Source organism: Heterocephalus glaber, unplaced genomic scaffold (genome assembly GCF_053883595.1).
Source record: "Heterocephalus glaber isolate CG9 unplaced genomic scaffold, H.glaber_assembly_v1.0 deba00001472, whole genome shotgun sequence".
NCBI classification, from domain to species: domain Eukaryota; kingdom Metazoa; phylum Chordata; class Mammalia; order Rodentia; family Bathyergidae; genus Heterocephalus; species Heterocephalus glaber.
This window is the reverse complement of record NW_028258315.1, coordinates 31,639,262-31,655,193: the sequence shown is the minus strand read 5'-3', so window position 1 is coordinate 31,655,193 and position 15,932 is coordinate 31,639,262. Positions and strand designations below refer to the sequence as shown.

At 41.1% G+C, this 15,932-nt stretch overlaps 1 protein-coding gene, 1 long non-coding RNA gene and 1 pseudogene across 3 annotated transcripts in view; all 3 read right to left on the bottom strand.

The window, feature by feature from the left end:
- Ryr2 (ryanodine receptor 2) overlaps positions 1-15,932 on the bottom strand; it is a 676,288-nt gene that overhangs the window by 647,180 nt on the left and 13,176 nt on the right. The gene's annotated exons all lie outside the window — the stretch shown is intronic.
- LOC101720105 (bcl-2-like protein 1 pseudogene) lies at positions 660-5,117 on the bottom strand (annotated as a pseudogene). Its single transcript, XR_015439130.1, has one exon. The product of XR_015439130.1 is annotated as a bcl-2-like protein 1 pseudogene (transcript).
- LOC147826306 (uncharacterized) lies at positions 11,742-15,744 on the bottom strand. The gene is made up of 4 exons (XR_015439131.1): positions 15,685-15,744; positions 12,821-12,932; positions 12,354-12,423; positions 11,742-11,832 (listed from the first exon to the last, which is right to left on the bottom strand). It is a non-coding gene; the product is annotated as an uncharacterized LOC147826306 (long non-coding RNA).

The following is a 15,932-nucleotide window of genomic DNA, read 5'->3' as shown; positions in this document are numbered from 1 at the left end:
TGAGGAATTTTATTACTAAATGACCTCAAACACAACTTGCACAAAACTGCCATACAATATTGCCTCAGCTTTTTCTTTCTTTTTTTTTTTTTTTTTTTTTGTACCAGGGATCGAACTTGGGACCTTTTGCTTGTGAGGCAGGCGGCGGAAGCACTGAGCTAAATCCCTGGCCCTGCCATACAATATTTCAACTACTTTTTCCTCCAACTCTCCAGCCCTTAAGTAAATGAATGCTGAAAGGGGTAATCTCATGGTTATTTGTAACTTCTGAGGAGCAACCCATGACAAAAACGATCCTCTCCTGCCTGCCAGAAACAGGGTCAGCCTAAAATTCTGAGTGGGCTACAGGCCTTGTAAACATTCACAAAACAGAAAATGTGCAAGTGCAAAGTGCTTACAGAAAGCAAGTCATCTATTAACTTGTTAAAAAACACACTCAAGTCTTCATTTGAGAAATAGAGATGTTATTCAGGCTTTTGTGATTTCACTGGTCGCAAGAAGATGGAAGAATAAAGATCACCTGATGCTGCAGGTGTGGATAAAAATGCGTATTTCACACACAAATTGCATAACTTTTTTTTTTCACCAAATCAACACAGTTTATTACTGAACTACACTTTCACCTTCACACAGACTATTTCAGAACTAGAACAAGTGTAGGGGGTGGGTCAGGGGAGGGACAGGTGCCCCTTAGGAGCCAGGACCCCAGGCCGGCGTCCTGGGCCAGGGCAGGGGAGGGAGCATCAGGCTGCCAATCTCCGGGCACCAGTTCTCCACATGCACGAGCACCGCAAGCCAGCAGCTCCTCACACATAAATACAGACACGCTTAACAAAAATAGTATATCATTTTCACAAGGAATAAAAACTAGTCTCGAATATGTACAGCAGAGAGCCCAGGGTGGCCAGTGCTGTGCTGGGACCCCCAGGGATGAGACAGGCCGAGGGCGGAGCAGAGGAGAGAGGGAGGCCCGAAGGGCTCCTGGCCAGGCCACTCTGACCTTGGCAGCCCAGCTGCCCAGGCTGGACGGGGGTGGGGCATGACTCTGCCTGACCGGGCAGGACAGGCCCCAGCCAGCCTCACCCCAGCCCCATGCACCAGGCTCTCCTTCCTGCCCTTCCTGCCTGAGGTAGGGAAGACCCCAAGGCTCCCACAGCTGTTCCCTGTAGCTCCCCTTCGCTTTTGGGCTGAGGCCTCTGGGCCCATGGGCCTCATGGGCAACAGCCAAGGCCAAGATGCCACGGGCTGATCTTCTTGCAAGAAGCGAGGCAGCTGAGGCCATAAACAGCTCTGGGGCACCTGTCTTGGGCCCAGTTGGTCCCTCAGTCATGGTCCTGGGAGCCTGGGGAGGGGAGGGGAAGGGAAGGGAAGGGACTAGGGTGATGCTAAACTGCAAAGGCCATCCTACCTCGAGCATGGGGTTCTTCCTGCAGCAATATCCCCTCCCCCCCTACACAGGGCTAGCCTCTACCCGGAGGCCTCTGGAGAACATTCAGACTAGGAGTGGGGACTTCGGCCTGACCAAACATGGGAAGTCCTGGTCCTTGCTTCTTTACCCCAAGCAGCCTGAATTCATAATTAGTCAAAAGTGGCTTCTAAATGGCTCTTGGGGGTGGTGATGGAAGGAAGGGAGGCCAGGTCCAGAGGGGGATAGGAAATGATCAATTCTGAGACCACAAACATCGAAACAAAGGCAATCTAGTCTCTCTGGGGACAAGGTTCAGAAAACTTTCCAGCTCCCTGCCAGGAAAACATTCTCAGAGGCTAAGGGTAATAAGGGTTCCACCAATTAGGACCCTCCTGCCCCTAACCCCACCCCCACCCCGCTCCAGCCTCCATGGGGCAGATTCTAGGGAAATTGTGGATTTTGCGGCCAGGAGAACTGAGATGTTGGGGAAGGCAGCTCTCACAGAAGCGTGGTAGATTCTAGAAAACTATTTTCGAGGGACCAGGTCTAGACCTACCCCTGGGATGGGCAGGTGGGCATGGACTGCATGTAGTGGTTCTCCTGGTTGCAAATGTGGCTGGATGGAGAGATGTGGTGGGGGCAAAGCAGGGGGTGGGAGGGTGAGGGGTGGTCAGTGTCTGGTCATTTCCGACTAAAGAGTAAGCCCAGCAGAACAATGCCAGCCACAGTAAGGCCCATCAGGAACCAGCGGTTGAAGCGTTCCTGACCCTTCCGGCTCTCGGCTGCTGCATTGTTCCCATAGAGTTCCACAAAAGTGTCCCAGCCTCCGTTCTCCTGGATCCAAGGCTCTAGGTGGTCATTCAGGTAAGTGGCCATCCAGCTTGCAATCCGCCTCACCAATACCTGCATCTCCTTGTCTACGCTCTCCAAGCACAATGCCCCGCCGAAGGAGAAAAAGGCCACAATGCGACCCCAGTTTACCCCATCCCGGAAGAGTTCATTCACTACCTGTTCAAAGCTCCGATATGTTGTCCCTGGGGTGGTGTGGAGCTGAGATGTTAGGTCACCGAATACCCGCCGGTAGCGCAGTTCAAACTCGTCGACCGCTTCCCTCAGAGCTTGCTTTACTGCTGCCATGGGGATCACCTCCCGGGCATCCAAACTGCTGCTGTGGCCAGTTGCCCGGTTCACCGTGGGGCTATCCACTGGGTTGCCACTGATGGCACTGGGGGTCTCCATCTCTGATTCAGTCCCTTCTGGGCCTTCAGTCCTGCTCTCTTCCACATCACTGAACTGACTCCAGCTGTATCCTTTCTGGGAAAGCTTGTAGGAGAGAAAGTCAACCACCAGCTCCCAGTTGCTCTGAGACATTTTTATAATAGAGATGTGCTCAACTAGTCCATTGTCCAAAACACCTGCTCACTCGCTGAGTCTGGTCTCGGCTCAGGGATTCTCTTCTAAGATCCAAAGCCAAAATAAGGTTATTCAAATCCGTCCTAGGCGACAGCAGGCAGGTGCAGCCCCCGGAAGATCTTTTGTATCACAGGTCGGGAGAGGAGGTGGTGGCCCCGTAGCCAGTAACTCAGCCGGCCTCGCGGCGGCTGGCAAAAAACCAACTCCAGCTGGAGGGATCACGCGACCCCGGGTAGGCTAAGAGCCCAGAAAGCGACACAGGAATTGCGAAGCTCAGGAACCTGCCTCCTTGCTCACTTCCTCCGTCGTCGCCGGATGGAGGTCGGGCTCTCTGTGCTGCAGCCACGGCCTCCAGCCACGCAGGAGCCCAGCCTCCTCGCTCTCGAAGGCCCCTTGGCTCTCCGCCTCCTACTCTGCATAGCTTTTATACTTCCCCTGTTAAACTCCTCCAACAGGTGGGTCCAATTTAACACTCTTTACCTCTAGAAGAGACGCATTGAGAGACTAAGGAGCCCTTAACTCATACACATCTGCTTCTTCAAGCACTTAGTGGGTTAACCCTACAGTTCTGAGGACATAGAAACTCTACAGGACTCCAGCTGAACTTCCTTTCTCTTCAATATACAGTAGTCCCCAACAAATGAACATTTGAGTTGTGAACTTTCGTGGATATGAACAGACCTTGCATTAGCAACATTCATAGATTTGAACAAACTGTGGGAAGTAGCTCTGTGTCTGCCCAACATCGTCAGAGTTGTGTTTCTGTGTGCTTACTGTACAGCGCAGTTGTGTACAGTAGTACAGTGTTCAATCAGAGCCCAGGATGTCCGGAAGCAAGAGAAAAGGCAGTGGTGATGTGGAGAGGATGCTAGGAGGAGCAAAGCAATATACACTGTGTATTTGTATCGAAGGTGTGCAAGACTTTGTCTGACTTATGAACAAATCTGATTTACAAACACTTCTGGAAGGGAACTCATTTGTAAGTCAAGGACTTAATGTACAACATATATTGGTTTTTTTCTTAATTGAAGGAGCATAATTCAGGGCTTTTAATTCCACCAAGATAATGGGGCAATGCATGAAAACAGCACCAACAAATTAAACCGGTACACTGACGGTAACAATTTTAAAACTTCATTTCCAGACCATTAGAAATATTTAGCATCTCAGCTCCTGGACAACTTCCTAGAAGAGACCTTGTCTTAAGGCAATATAGGGAAGCAGCTGGAAAACAGGTTTACAGTATATGGGAGCACTTAGCAAATGGGCTCCAACACAGGTTTTGAATCTTGACACAAAAGGACAAGTTGTATACTTCAAACTCCCTTTGCCTCAGTTAATTTGGGGATAACAACTATATATACCTTACTCGGTGCTATGGTCTGAATAAGCACCCCCTCAAAGATCTGTGTGTTAAAGGCTTAGTCCCCACCATTAGGAGGTGGTGGTGCCTTGAAGGGTGGAGTCTAGTGGGAGGTTTTTAGGTCTCTGTAGGTATACCCGAGGTCATTAGGTCATATTTTAGGTCACTGTAGTTGTGCCCTGGGAGGGGAATACAGAACAACCTCCCCCACTTTTTTTTTATTCCTGGCAATAAGGTGAGCAGTTTTGCTCTGCCATGCTATAGACCCAAAGCAACAGAGCAAACTGATCAAGAACTGGAACTTCCAAAACTGTGAACCAAAATAAGGCTTCTCTCTTTGTGAGTATCTCAAATGTCTCATTACAGCAACAAAAAGATGATCAACACACAGTCTTGGGTGAATGTGGTGGATTAATGGTCAACTTGGAATGCCCAGCTGAACTGAATCAGTGTGGTTGGGCATGGAAGACCCACCTGAGGATTGTTGCCAACGGCATAAAAAGAGAACTGAAGGGAAAGACTGGGGGCTGTTGATTTTCTAGGAGAAGCTTCCTGTGGTTAGTTTTCCTGATGTGAACTTGGCTGTTCTCTTGTTGGAGGAGCTTGGGGCCTCACTATCACTGGGAATGGCTAGTGTTCTCATCCGGAGAGCTCTGATCTTCACCGTGAGTGTCACTTCCTGGCTTCAATTAGATCTCTCAGCCTGGTGGCACAAATCCTTCACCCCACCACCACAAGTTTTCTGGCTTCCACCACTGGCCCTTGGGCCTTACTGGTGCAGACCCTCAATATGGACAAGCATGAGCTACTGCTGTGGCTCTAGGCCTTTACTGCCTTCGACTCTAGGCCTTCAGCTGGACTTGTGCGGGACATTGCTGTGGGATCCAGAGTCTTAGCTGGATTCTTTGGGTCTCTAGTGTATGGCTAGATCTCTTGCACTACTCTGTATTTGGATAAATATTATAAAATAATCCTATCAATTATCTATTCCCTTGCAAACCCTGACCACAACAGTGAGTATATGAGTTAATACCAATCTAAGTTAATAAGTACAACTATACAGTTAGTTGTGTGGCTGGTCTCCAGCCCTGCCCACTCTCACTACCCATGTTCCATGTGCAGTTGGATCTGTCTACCCAACACTGTTTGACCTGTCCAAGGTAGGGCCCATCCAAAGCAGGAGTTGTGTGTTCTCTGTACTTGTGTTCTCGTGCAGCACCCACCACAGTAAAGGTTTCTTACACAGCTGATCACCTAAGACTCCAAGATAAAACCCTCATTGCTCAAAATAACATTTACGGTCACCCTCTAACTCTTTACAAAAAGTATCTCTCTGTGAATCCTCTACCCCAGGTTCCAAATGTCTATTTCAGTAGGCAGTGGGGTGCAGGAAGAAACAGGTCACAAGGCAAATGTGCTACATCTTCCTGAAGCAGCATGGATCCCAACTGGTGAGTATTTTTATGTTAAAATGCTCTGACATATACTGAAAAAGAAAGCCAAAAACCCTACCAATTTTCTTAAATACAAGTCTCCAAATACACTTTGTGCTTCCAGTAAAGAACATGAAAACAGACATTCCAGGAAATCTCCAGCATGTACTCCCTGTGTGCTGCCAGTTGGTTCACTGATGAAGATACTCAGGAACCCTGGCTCCCCAGTGCCATCTGGACACAGCTCTGTCCTCCTATCTCTGCTCTTTTTCTAGGAGTATTTCCCTCAACTGTTTCTTCTTCCCCATTTCTGCCTATCAGCTGAACACCAGGATGCCAACCTTGACTGATAGACAATGGAATTTCCAACTGGCTGCACAATTTCCTAGCATGGATCACACCCTGCACAACACTGCCAGGAGGCCAACTTTCTCTCTGCTCCTATACCCTAAGATCCATGAGGGCAATGACCTCCCACTGCCTCTATCATACTGAGGAGACTGCTGTTTACTGATGGGTGAACAGAACCTGCTACCAATTCTGTTCCAAGTCAGCATGCAAGAAAAACACTCAAAGGGAGAGGAAAAAAAGTTAAACCCAAACACAGGATCCCAAACTATCTCCTAACAGGTTAACTGTGCCAAGTGATAGGTTTATATGAATATGATGAGTTGATATTAATGCAATGCCCAGTGGAAAACAATTAAAACATTACGTTAAGGAGAATAAAGGACAGTGTACACCATGCTGCATCCTCTTTGCATTTCATTCCAAATACTAAAATTTTAAGGAAAACTTCCTAATAAAATGTAATGGTTTGGGTAAATCAGTATTGTGTTGAAAAATAATAAAGTAAAACATATTCCTTGAGAATGGCCTAATAAAAATATGCTAAAGAAAATAACCTTGAAAATAAAACATAAAAAGATGTCCAAACTCTTTCCTGACACTACATACAAGAAAAACAACTGGTTTTGCCAGAATATTCAAAATACTAAAAAATTGTTCACCATGATAAATCAATACTTCACTTAAGTTTAAAATAGATTATGAAAGGCAACAGCATTGACCAATAAAAAAATATTATCAAGCATATTCCTTGGGAAATATTTCTCTCAAGTTAAATGTTATGTAAACATTCCTGATTTTCATGGACTACTTTTAGTCATCTGGCTGACAGACATTAATAATTAAGTCCGGTACAAAAGTCCTCTCTGTACCCACCATACAAGCTATAAATGTCCAGCTTACTGTGCCTATTTTGAAATGGATTACTTATACTAGATATAAATAATATTAAGAATTTTTAAATCACTGAAGAAGTCAATTTATATATCAGATACACATTAGAAATTACCCTTTTTAAATCATTCCCTTTAAATGCTACTGCTAAACCTCGAAGTGGTTTGCTTTATTATTTCTCTGTCTTATCACAACTACAGCCAGATTATCAGTAAACAACACAGAACTGGGATAAGCTGTAATTTATCACACAGAATTTTCTGGGACCTAGAATATACCATATTTACCAATATTCCTCCAGAGCAACCCATGCAGAGCAAATCATAATTCCATTTTTTAAAAATTAGAGCTCATAATGCCCTAAGGAGCTCTTTTCCTCATCCATCATTAAACTTTGCTTACTTTGATACCTCTGCTTTGAAAAAGGGACCATCCTGCAATTGCTACAATTATGCCAAACATTATGAGATGCAGGGATTTTGCCCCTGTACAATGTCTCTTTTTCTCAACTCACTTACCTAGGGCCAGGCCGGTTGAAAAACATTGTCAGTTAAAGGCCACAGGACAGAGAGATCTAAAAACAGTCACCGGAAGTTTATGTCATACAGTACCTCAAACATCAGAAAATGGAATTAGTGGAACCACTTAACGCTCAAAGTAAAAATAAATTGTGGTGAACAAGAATTCATTTACAGATTTACTCAGAGTATAACAGAGTAAAGGCTGTCTTAAGGAAATTCCCACACCCAAACTCAGGGCAAACGTTATACGAAAAAGAGATACAGGATACATGAGACTAAATTAACAAAGGGAAATTTTTTTTAAATCACTAAGAAGAAAGAACACCCATCCACCAATGAAACTGTAGCCTAAAACAGAGAATATATTTACACAAATGAACTCATGAGCAGTATAGATGGGTGGCCAACACAATCTGTCTGTCACAATAAACATTTCAACAGCACTTCTGTAACTTAGCAATTTCATCTGTTCTTGAGCCATGCTGAAGGTTCATGACCAATAAAATTAATATTTTTCCAAGGCATAAATTTTGATTATTGCAGGTCAGTGTGGCTTTACTGTAATCACCATTACATATAGTCTTATTTTCAAGAAGTGTTTTTATTTGATGCGGAGACCTTAGAGTACACCTCAGTCATGAAGCATGTTCTTACTATGTACTAGGCCCTGGCTTAGTCTACATAACTCAAAACAAAAGTATGTCTCTCAGAGGAAAATGGCCCCAGAAAGAAAGCCAAGTATTAGTGCTATTATCTGAGATGGACAAGAAACTGAAGAGTTTAACAATAGATCCAGTTCTTAGCCAAAAAGTTCAAAGTTTTGGATAACTCAAGGTATACAATGTTGAATTTGTTAGTAGATTAAATATATGGCATGGACTGGGGATTTAGCTCAGTGGTTCTGCTGCCTGCCTCACAAGCACAAGGTCCTGAGTTCGATTCCCAGTACCAAAAAAGAAAAAGAAAAGAAAAAAATATATATATATAAATATATATGTATATAGTGTGTGAACTCTTATGTAGTACAACATAATGAATGCATATCATCACCAAAAAATGATGAGAAATTCATATGTTCACAGGTGAAAAACAAAAACTCAGCTAAAAGAAATAAGGAAGTATGAGATGAAAAAGAACAGGATGTTAAGAGTTTAGTCAGAAAGAACACTTCCACAATGCCACATCAAGTAAATCAAAACCACCTGGTAAAGTGTTCATGGATTAGAAGACTAAATAAAGATATCAACTCACTCCAACTTGATAGGTTTACTGCAATTCTTACCAAAATCCCAGTGAAATTTTCCTTGTAAATACAGACAAAAATGTTCTGCAAATTATATTTAAATTAAATTTAAACTAATTTTTAAAAATAGGAATGATAGCCGGGGATTTAGCTCAATGGTTCCACGACCTGCCCTGCAAGCGGAAGGACCTGAGTTCGATCCCCAGTACCAAAAAGAGAAAAAAAAAAAATAGGAATGATGTACATGTGTAAATATCAAATAATTTCTCTGGTGTGAAAAATTGAAAGTGTAAATGAGGATCAAAATTTATAACAGATGATGTGAAATAGGAAGAAAAGGTTCGAAGGGGAAGGGGAAGTGAGAGGAGTAGGGGAAAAGAAAGAAGGGAAAGGAATAAATATGAGAAAAGGAAAAAACGGAAACAAAGTCTTTGTAAATAGGGAGGGGTGGAGGAGTTGAAGGGAAGGCAGGGAAATGGGGAAAAAATAAGAACCAAGATATGTAAATGTACAAATTCCTAATGAATACCATCATACTGTATACCTAAAATGTACCAATAAACTTAATGAATTTTTGAAAAAGGAATGATGTAGATCTGATTTTAAGAGTTAGGAAGCCACAGATATTAAGACTGTGTGGTCTATGGCTATACCACCCTTAATGCACTCGATCTCATCTGATCTCATAAGTTAAGCAGAGTTGGGACTGATTAATACTTGGGTGACAGAAATTAAGACTGTGTGGTATTGGTAAACAAATGGAGATATGGATGAACAGAAAAGACACAGAACCCAGAAGTGGCCTCACACACGTATGGCCAAATAATTTTTTTTGCAAGTTTACAAAATCAATTAAATGGAGGAATGAAGTCTTGTCACCAAATGTGATTGGATATTGACAAACAAACAAAAAAAAAATAGAACCCTAACCTAAATCTCATGATTTATATAAAAATTACACAGAAAGGATCATAAACTTAATGTGAAACATAAAACTAGAAAACTTTTAGGAGAAAATATTCAGACCAATGTCTTAGGTCTGATGAGTTCTTAGACAAGAAACCAACAACACAATCCACAAAAAAAAAATATCAATAAAATTGTACTTCATCAAAAATAAATACTCTAGCTAGGTACAAGATTCCGTTAAGAGGGAAAAAATGAGCTTCAGACTGGGAGAAAACATGTGCAAACCACATATTTGATAAAGGACTCCTATCTGGAATTAATAAAGAATTTTCATACTTGAATTTTTTTTTTTAAATTCTGTGAGCAAAAGACATAAAGAGACATTTTACTGAAAAGAATTATACAGATGGCAAATAAGCACATGAAAAGATGTTCAGAATTAATAACCATTAGGGAAATGCAAATTTAACAGCATGAGGAGATATCACTACACTTTCAGCAGAACAGCTAAAATTTTAAAACAGTGACAATTCCAAATGCCAGCAAAGACAGAGAGACAGTGGACATCTCGCCCACTGCTGGTGATGTGAAATGGTATAGCAGCTATGAAAAGGGATCAGCAAGTTTCTTTAAAGACTAAACATATATTTACCATATAGCCCATCAATTATATTCCTGGGCATTTACCTAGAAAAATAAAAACACATGTCTACAGAAATGCTTGTATAAGATTATTCACAGCAACTTTTAATTATATAAGAATGATCCCAAAATGCAGTGAATGTTGAATTTTTTAAAGAGTGTACAGTATTACTGTAAAAGACACATTGCCATTAATCCCCTTGAAAATACTCCCCTCTCACTTTGAACACACTGATCCCATCATTCTTGCTACTTTCTAAAGCAGTTCTGGAAATCCTCTTTCATGAGAGTCTTTATGTGGCTGCCTTGAAGTCCTAAATTGATTCAAAACATTTAGTGCAATTTCTGTCGAATAAAAACATGACAGTGTATCCACACCCACTTTATTCACCAGATCTGGAACCATGCAACTTCTGGCTCTTTCCTAGAATCAAAATGAGCATGAAAGGCAAACGTTTTAAATTAATTCAGGATATCAAGGCAGCCATGACAAAACAAATAAATACGTGAAAGAAGACTTTTCAAAACTTTCAGAAAGTGGTAAGAACAATGAGATAAGTGAGTTCAAAGTGAGGGAAAATATTATGAGGGGGACTAATGACAATGTATCTTTCACTGTAGAAAAATTTTTAAATTTAAATATTCACCATATATTTTGATCATGCTACATATTAATCAAAAGTGAAAAACAAAATTTCCTTCCATGAGTTGAATGGCTAACCAAAATGTGGTATAGTCATACCACAAGAACGCCATTTTGCTGAGTGAAAAATGCCAACCTCAAAGGCCACATACTGTATCTCATTCAGCTTATGTAGTATTCCCAAAAGACAAAATTACAGAGCTGGAGAACAAATGAGTGGCTGCTGGGGAGCAGAGGTGGTGCCACATGCACAGATGAGGAGCACAGATGTGACAATGAAGTGACAGCACAAGCGGAATCTTTGTGGGATTGAGTGAGCACATGAATCTACCAGTGATGAAGTAACATAAGACTATACATGTGTTTTATACCAACATCCATTTTCTGCTTTTTGACATTGTACTCTATTATTTAAGACATAACCAGTGGGGAAACCAATTAGAGAGTATGTACCTCCTGTGACTCCAGAATCATTGCAACCTAAAATGTTTTTTGAAGATAAGTTAAAAGAAAACAAGCAGCACTGTTATATTTACTATCATAAGTCAGCTTCTAGTGGAGGACTTCCATCCCCAGTTATGGTGGAGAAGCTGCTACTGAATTAACCTTTCCACCATATTCTTGGGTGCAACTATAAAACTAGATGAAGTACAGGGTTATTTGAAAGTCCTGTGGAACTACCAAATCATGGGACATGACGCTCTTGCATGTAATTTTCCAAAGTAGAGTGTAGAGATTTGGGCACTATCACACTGAATTGTATTCATAGAGAGTCTGGGGAAATCCCATGAATTGAGATGAGATCTTGGAGAAGATATTCACCTATAAGGAAGAGCAGTCTGGGTTATAAGGGTTATAAGGTCCTTTCATTGTCCAGAAAAATGCACAAGTATCATTTAAGGTAGATATGAATAAATCAATGATGTGTGTTATAATCTCCAGTATGAAGAGTAAAAGGGCAATAAAAGAATGTGTAACTCACGAATAGAAACTTGTCGATAAATTCTTGATTAATCTAGAAAACCAAAGAGATACAAAGAATTAATTGTCTTGTCCACTTACACACACAGGAATTTATTTCTTGCCATTCTGGAAGCTGGAAGTCTGAGATCTGGTGGCAGCACAGTCAGCTCCATTACCAGTGCATACTCACATGGCAGACTTCGGCCAAGAGAACTCTCTTGATTCTCTTTTGAAGGGCACTAATGCCCTCAGGAGGACTTCACCCTCATGATCCAATGATATCCCAAGGCCTCTGCCTCCTAATCATTACATTAGAGGTTAAGACCTCAACATATAAATTGGGCAGGGAGGATACCACCTTCACTTCCCTGAATTAAGGGGACAAATAATAAGATAATAGGCTTAAATGCATGTATTTGTAATCTACATATGCATACGGTAAGACACTCAATACCAAAAAGAGTTCAGGGGCTAAAAACAAGATGGAATCTCCTAGCATAGCACAACAAACATCGTACTTGAGGAAATTTTCTAAGTTTTCCCTGAAATTGGGAGAAAAGATCAAAGACCAACCATTACATCTTAGAGTCAGCATTTCCTGAGTCTTGCTTGGGTGATACAATGAGGCAAGAAGACATAGACACTGGAAAAGAAAAATCAAATGGTCATTGTGTACACATGACATAACTGGGTTTATAGAAAATCCAAAAGAATCTAAAAACTCTTAGAATTAATAAGTGAACTTAGCAGGGTTATTATGAGATGTAACATCAATATGTAAAGTTGATTATATTATTCAGTCCAGCTTTAATCTTACTAGTACAAACTAGAAACAACCCAATGTCTTGCAACAAAATGGATCAGTAAGTCACAGCACAGAGCGCTAATAGATAATGAACCACAATTAGGTACAACACAGTATACCTCATGCACATAATATGAAGAAAAAGAAACCAGACACAAAGGAGTATATACTATATGATTTCATTTATATACAGCACAAAACAATCGATTTTTCTAGAAGTCAGCAAAGCAATTACCTTTGGAAAGGCAGATAACTATTTGGAAGGAGTCTGAGGGAGGCGTCTATGAGCTGGGAACTCCCCATCTGTTGATCTGAGTGGCAGACACAGATGTATCCACACTGCAAAACTTCAAGCCATGTACACAAAATTCATGTACTTCAGTACAGGCATGTTATATACTACATTTCAATAAAATCTTTTACATTTACTTAGAAATATTTCAGAGGTCAAAAAATGTCTACAAAAGGCTGGCCGGGGATGGAGCTCAGTAATGCCATTCCTGCCTGGAAAGCACAAGGCCCTGAGTTCAATCCCTCCCTGGTACCGCCAAAAAAGTCTACAAAAGGCAAATAAAATACTCTTAGGAATAGTTTCTCATGGGCAAGTACTATGTCTAATATACCTCATCACATTCATGGATTCAGGCATTTAGGAAGGCCAAGAATGTGACAATGACAATGGCAAGATATACGGATATAAATCTGTACATACTGTAATTTATATTTCTATGGATATAAGGGCTTTCAGCCAGCTTGATCATCCTCATTAATTTCTCCTTGACTGAAATGGGGAACAATGTGGATTACAAGATTACAAGAAAAACATGGGAATGAGCTGATATAGACCTTGAAGGAAATCTCACCTGTCTGGCCATTGGGTTCTAGTCTCGGCCCTTTCCAATTTAGTCTTATTAGTGACTATATGGAAACTACTTTTAAAAACAAATGAAGGGCATTTGGGAATAAACCTACCACATCCCATAAACAGCTGACAAACAAAAGGTAGTGACTGCATTTTGGCTACATAAAACAGTACCATTCATAGGTCCTATCCAGTACCTAGGAAGTAGCACTATGCAGTAAAAACATTAGCCTAGCACATGTTTAAGCCAATATTCATCATAGCATTCATTATGACCTGAAGCAGCCACAATGCCAATCATGTAGCTAAATTAAAAAGATGCCTGAAGATTTACTAATTAGTATCCAAATAAAAACATAGACTTGGGGCTGGGGATTTAGCTCAGTGGTTCCTCCATCTGCCTCACAAGTACAAGATCCAGAGTTCAACCCCGGTAAACCCCCGCAAAAAAAAAACATAGCCTTAGCCTCTTATAATTTACAGTAGCTTTTCTTTTCCCTACCTCACTCATGTGGAAACTCTTATGCTCTCAATATTTCAGTTTATGACACCAAAGAATCTTATCAAAAAACACTCTGCCAGTAACTTCCCTGCCCATAAAAATAGGGTGAATTTATCAAACCTTAAAAATATTATTATACTATTTATCTATAGTATCAGGTCCCTTCTTAGAAGTTGTGCTGCTAAATTATGCTGAAGTCTTAATTCCTAGCACTATGGACAACAAGCAAAAGGGTGCCATTACTCATTTTCTCTCTGGCAAGATCTGCAACACAGTGCGTCTCCTTGATTTATTCTCCAGACTCTGTTGTGGTCAGATTTTAATTTGCTCCACCATTCATGCTCAAGCACAATGGCACTAGCATGGACACCAAGATTTTAACATTCATTTCTGTACCCTAGTAAGCCATCCATATAGGGCCCTCTTCTAAACTCTGGGCATCAGTTTCCACATCAGTAGCGGAAAATAAGTTCAAACTCATAACCCCAGCTACTCCAGAGTCAGAAGCAGAGGATCTCAAGTTTGAGGCTAGCCCAGGAAACTTAGCCAGGCTCTGACTCAAAATTTCAAAATCGGGACTAAAGTGTGGCTCAGTGGAAGAGTACTGGCACATGAAAAATACAGAACTTTTGGTCTTCACACTGTGAGGGCCTCTTCATCCCTGGCAAAGCACTGGCAGCCCTGGGCACAGAAGGCACACCAAGAAAGGGGATGAGGAGCATTTCACACAGCACATCACTGGTTGAAGAAAGTTCCTAAAAAGTTACAGGATATATAACTTTGTTTGTTTGGTTTTGGTACTGGAGATCAAACTTGGGACCTCGCGCTTTCGAGGCAGGCGGCAGAACCACTGAGCTAAATCCCCGGCCCCCAGGATATTTAATGATGATTGACATTTGGCATACACCTCTATTTATATATACTACATAGATATTGTGGTAAGATGTACTGTATCTAATTTGATAAAGGTTAGAAGGTAACATTTGTCTTAATGATGTCTTTGGTACATGGTATACATGCAGTTTGGCTAGCCATGAACAGATCCCACAATAATCATCTCAAAGCCAGATTCCTTTTATGAGAGAGTGGTAGGCACTAAAGAGGTTAAAATACATGCTTTATTGTTAAATGTAGACATTGGTTGAAAGCTTTTACTTTTAAATCACTGGTGTTAAGTATAAACATACTGTAAAATTTTTACATATAAGTGCTAGACACATTTACTGTTTAGTCTAAATGTTTTATAAGCTATAAATCATATTGCAATATAGTGATAATTACACAAAAAAGGCATGAAAAATATCTCTGAAAATAAAAATTGTTTAATTTTCTGAAGAAAAAAAAAACACTGAAATTTGTTTAGCAAACTAAGCCATTTATCACAGGAGGGCAGCTAAGAGGAGTTGCTATTAGCAGAATCATTTTGTTTCCTAAGATATTGCAATGTTTTCCCCTGATCTGAGCTGTGAGGAAATCACTCCAATATATTTCTATACTGACCATGTCCTAAAAAGTTATTTGTAATTACCTATAAGGTATGCTTTTAAAAAGTACAGTGAATGTTTAATTTTTTTCATGTATTATAATAAAAGGCACATTGCCACTAATCCCCCTCAAAATACTCCCCCTCACTTTCAACACCCCCCATCATTCTTGTCACTTTCTGAAGCACTCTTCATCTTTAGTTGCACTGTCAAAGCTGCCTCAATGTCCCAAATCAATACAAAACACTTACCTCTCGAGGACATTTTGACCAGGGAAGAACCAGAAGTTCCACAAACATGGTGCCAGATCTAGCAAATAAGGGGAATCAGGACACTTCATGGTGTTTTTTACAAGCCTGCCTTTCTTTGGGATGGCACTCAGAAGCAGGATCCACCATATTTTTCATCACATCTTGTAAAGACACTCACAAAAGAGATTCCCAGAAATGCTTGAGAAGGTGGCACGAACATACCAATTCCCCATGATAAATGTATTAAT